The sequence below is a fragment of the Helianthus annuus genome, chromosome 13 (genome assembly GCF_002127325.2).
Source record: "Helianthus annuus cultivar XRQ/B chromosome 13, HanXRQr2.0-SUNRISE, whole genome shotgun sequence".
Lineage (NCBI taxonomy): Eukaryota > Viridiplantae > Streptophyta > Magnoliopsida > Asterales > Asteraceae > Helianthus > Helianthus annuus.
Genome location: NC_035445.2, coordinates 61,130,567 through 61,135,577, shown reverse-complemented (window position 1 = coordinate 61,135,577; position 5,011 = coordinate 61,130,567). Strand labels below are relative to the sequence as shown.

Below are 5,011 nucleotides of genomic sequence, written 5' to 3'. Positions count from 1 at the left end.
TGAGAGTGTTAGTGGAGAGGTTTGTTCTCGCCGAAGACGAGTTGCATCTGTAAGAAGTAAATGTTGATCTTGCGAGAGAAGACAGACATAGTTTGATGTCTATGGAGTAATGGAGAATATAATGATTTGTAGAAAGGTTAAATATGGTAGAAGCTAGCAGGGTTGGATTTCATTTGTCTGTTTTGTTAGAAACAAATGTTGATCTTTTATATAAGTAATATGATTCTTTGTTCTTAAAACTTGTTCTTGTGCTAACTCCTGTTGACGGATTTGTTCCACTTGCAAAGAGCCTATATTAATCAGATTTTCTAAGATGGTTTTATATGTTCCTATTTTTGTATACGAGATGTTAGTAGACAGCGGGTCTCAAAACCAAATCAATTTTAATTAGATAATTGTATGAAATGCATAACACTTGTAGTTATTGCTCTAACTTTAGTATATGGTGGATAACGATGATTGTTAATCATCTTAACAATTATGGTCAGCCTCACAATTGATGTTTATCCATAACAAAAAAAGGGTGAGTCAGAATAAGTTTTCACAACCTTCCTAATTTAGAAAACGAGTCTTGGAAATCCTTTTTTTGGAAACTTGTCCCTTTCGAAATGGTTAATCGTCGAGAAATCTTTTATCCTTAATTCGATCCGTTATAAATATGGTTATTTAACCATTATTTAGTTAATTAAATTAATCGATTATTTTTTTACAATTTAAAGGTTCCATTTTTAATAACCTAACTAGTCTCGTTAGAATTTTAAAGTTAGAAAATACAAGTTAACCTAGTTAGTTTGGTCAACCCTGTGATATAACTTAAACCCAGTTAATTCAACTAATTAATTTAAATCTTTCAAAGATTAGGGACTATATTGTTCTCTTATCTTTTTTTTTTCCTAAAAAAAAATAAATGTAAGAACCCTAATTCTCTCTCGTGTATATGTGCAGTCATCACACACAAACAACTAAATCTTTCACCTCCCTGCTCCCTCATCTTCCCCATCTTCTTTGTGTAAACCCTAACCCTTCAAGACTCACACCTTCCCTACACTTTACCCTCATCTACACTCATAAAACAACCACAACCAAACACACCTCTCGATCTCCCTCATCTTCTCTCTATGATCGGTGACCGGAAACCCGGTGAATTCCAGGGAACTCCGGCGGCTGCCGGCGGTTCGTTTCGTCAGGCGAGACCCCCCCTCTCGACGACAACACCCCCTACTTCTCTCCTTCTCCGGCCGTTCGTTTCCGGCTACACACCACCCCCCCCTCTGTTCCATCTGTTCCGGCGGTTCAGGTCAGAAAAAGAGAGAGAGAGACATAGGCTGATGAGAGAGAGAGATCGGCGAGGAGGGTAGCGCCGCCGTCTGCAGCGGTGGACGACAGTGGCAGTGGCGGTGGTCCTCTGCTCGGGTCTCGATTCGAAGCTCGGTTCAAGCCGGTCCTGGTTCAGCTTTGTTCTCAATCCAGTTCAGGTTAGCTTTGGGTTCCAGCTTTCTTTTTATTTTTTTTATTTTACTCGTTCCATCTACTGCTTAGTTTTGATTTGGGGTCGTACTTGGCTCGTGTCTAGGCTCATGGTTCGGTTTAACAAGACATCTGCGGGTCATACTCGGTCTCGAGTTCGGGGCAACGTCAGTCAACAGCTCAGTTGGGTTTCGTTTTGGACTTTGGTCAAACCAGGTCAAACCTGGTCAACTGTGGTCAAACAGTCGCGGGTTCGAGCCAACATCAGACAACAACCGCTTTGGTTGTTTCGGTTCAGTCTAAACAAGTCAACAACAGCCAACTGGTCCGCGCGGGTTACTCGCGAGATACGGTATAACATTTACGACAATACTATTAGTATTATTTTTTTTCTTTAGTATTCTGTTTATATGTTCTTTTTATACACTAAACCAACTCGAACCGTTACACTTGGCATCTAAAAATATTATAGCATTTGACGTGAATTTTATTATTATTGTTATATTTTAATTACGGTTTAATCATAAAACACTAGTCACTTGAACTTGTTCATTGAACGTGTCTTTGAGATTTGTATAATACGCATATTTTCGTTATGTAACTCGTAGAAATATATGTTGTTTCGCTAATTGTTGAATTTTGACAAATAAATCGACAACTTATTTTGTCGGGATCGTCCAAAAACAGAGGAAACTCTGCCCGTTTTTCGTGAAAATCCACGAAACAATACGCATGTAATTTCAAAACGATTTTTATTATGATTGATTCGTTTTCTCTTTATAACTAAACCTCTAAATTTATAACATAAATGGATAATTCTTTTATAACAATAAATCTTCATATTGAGATAAAATATAGTATACGAATTCCATATTATGCAAAACATAAATATTAAGATTACTTTCTCTTATTTTTAACCGATACTTAATAACGAGTTCACCATATTTAAATATCTAGGGTAAACACCCTCGTTCGTTCTCTTGGAATTCCGTCACTCATGCACCATCGTTTGCCCATATAGGGTGACCTCGGTGTTCCGTCCTCCTATCTCATCAACTCGTCATACTTGGATAATCGGAAGACTTAGCAAAATTGTGAGTATACTCGTACTTTTCCCCTTTTTACTTTTACCACTTTTGGGGCGTAACATGTTTACTTATTGAAACTTACACAAGAACTTTTGTCTAAACACATGAACATTCCTATAACATGCTTGTATATGTGATGGCTTGATACTTTAAATTTGGGTGATTCTTATCTTATCATTAACTTCGTACGAGCCAAACCTTGACATATGTAGCGCTATAGGATTAACGACCCGCCTCTACTGAAACTTTGGTTATGTCATGAGCAAGTTGCGTTTTCTTGGTTTGATATGTTAGACACATGCCATATTTAATGTTTATCTTGAATCGCATGTTTGTTATGATGAATTGTTCAAAAACCTATCTTTTGCTATGTATGTATCAAACTTGTATACTCGCCTTTGCTTTTGCATTGACTTTATTTTAACATGTTACAGGTGGGTGTTGACGATGCTTGGAATCTAGTAGGATGCTTAGATACACACCTAAAAGAATTGTATTCATATGGTGTTATTTTATTATTCATGTTGTTGTATTTTGTTTCAAAACCTTGTAATTGATTCTTTAGAAATGAAATGAAATGACTATTTAAATACTTGTCACAATTATTAACGTTATGATGTCTCGAGCAATCTTCACACTTCGTCTCATCCCGATGTTTCCGCCATTGGTTGGGGTGTGACAACTGATATAAGGTGCTTGCACACAATAATGGTGACAACACTTAGTTAAGTTTGAGCTTCATCCATACTTTTTTGATAGCTTAGTTATCAATCCTATTTAGAAGTTCTTAGAAAAAAAATCAAAGAATATTAAATTCAGAAAACACTTGCATCCGTTTTAAGACACCTTGTTTGTTTACCTTTAACTTCAAGCCAATTTCTTGACATTTTGTCAACTAGAAGCCACATCCATCTTTGGGTTAGGCATTTGGTTTAACAGCTTCCGAAATATTCAAGACGATCTCTGTAAATGCTACGAAGCCACATCCACCAAAAGAATATCAGTCACAAATCAATAACTAATTGAGTATTAGAAGACGATATCCAGATTTCGCAAGTTTGATAATTAGATTTACGCAAGTTCAGTCACAAATCAATAACACAAGCCAAAAATGACCCGTTTATAATTAAAAGCTCTATCTACATAAAAATGAATAGAAATAATATAACCTTTATCGCAACCTCAAGGTGTGCAAATAGCTTTTGCATAGGCTAAACACATTATCAACAAACTTATAAAAAATAGAAAAAATATCAATTAAAAACCAATTTAAATTACTCAAACTTCCCACAAAATGATACGGGGAAGTGGGTACCTCGAAAGAGAAGTTATTGTAATATTATCATAATCGAAATGCAAGATGTTAATTCACTTATGTTCCGTCTCTAAAACATGGAAGTTTTTATGATCAATAACTCTTATTTCATTGCTCATAATAGCACCGGCATGATGAAATATAATGACCCATTTGAGATTGAGCAAAGTTACATTCCAATTGTTTTTTATTGATGATGATACTTTCCCCGAACGGAATGTTTTCAAGACTATTCCGTTAATGGTCTAGAGAACTTTCTATTGAGAGAACATACCATCATATGCAACTCAAACTTATTTTTACACAGAACAACTGAATTATTATACTTTAAAAGTAATGTTCCAGCTCTCTGTTGGAGGCATAGAGCTTGATTCCAATGGTTTCTTTGTTAACCTCATCTGCCATTGCACTAAAGGAGCAAAACAATGTGCAAATTTTGGTTTCAATATTGATATCCAACCTTTTTTTCTTATAGATGCTTATTATTAGTAAAATGAAACTTTATAAAATACTTAATATTAGTGCTAAATTATAAGTTGAAAATTTTGATTTAATCCTATTTGAGAGATTAAACACAACACGAATTGACTCGTTCTTAATTAAATGAAATTAGATTAAAAATGAAACAAATAAAATTTAACAAATATCCGATCAAACCAAGAAAAAATTACCGTATTTACCTGGAACTGATAGAGCATCTGATTTGATTCAGTGCAAGGGGAACAAATCCTGATTTAAAAACAAACATTGGGGATTTGGATTCAATATATACGAAATAAGAGTTTGGATTCACCGTAAAGGGACCAAACCCTAGATTGACCAGCAAACAAAAACTAAAAGAATTAACTAATTAACCTGTTTTGAAGAATGAATAATCAATGTCAGATTTAGGGTTTCAATATGAAAAAAAAAAAAGAAAAAGAAACACTATTAGCATCTGTAAATGAAAAATTCATAAACGAAAAATAGAAACACCATACCTATTATATAAATCACAGAGTGCATCTGATCGTTGGAGTTGCTGTAAATAGCAAAACCTGCAATTTTTATCTCCGTGAATCATAACCTGCAATTTCTTTCAAATTATGCAACCAAAATTGCTCTTGGCTCCATTCATCTTCAGCTTCATCAATTGCCAACA

The 5,011-nt window shown here is 34.9% G+C and overlaps 1 long non-coding RNA gene across 2 annotated transcripts; it reads left to right on the top strand.

The window, feature by feature from the left end:
• The first annotated feature begins 926 nt into the window (after nucleotides 1-926).
• On the top strand, nucleotides 927-3,039 carry LOC110897959. 2 transcript variants are annotated; one of them, XR_002569119.2, is made up of 4 exons: nucleotides 927-1,475; nucleotides 1,574-1,819; nucleotides 2,425-2,561; nucleotides 2,990-3,039. It is a non-coding gene; the product is annotated as an uncharacterized LOC110897959 (long non-coding RNA). The 2 variants fall into 2 exon arrangements; XR_004877108.1 differs by having other exon boundaries at nucleotides 928-1,475; nucleotides 2,489-2,561.
• Nucleotides 3,040-5,011: the final 1,972 nt, after the last annotated feature.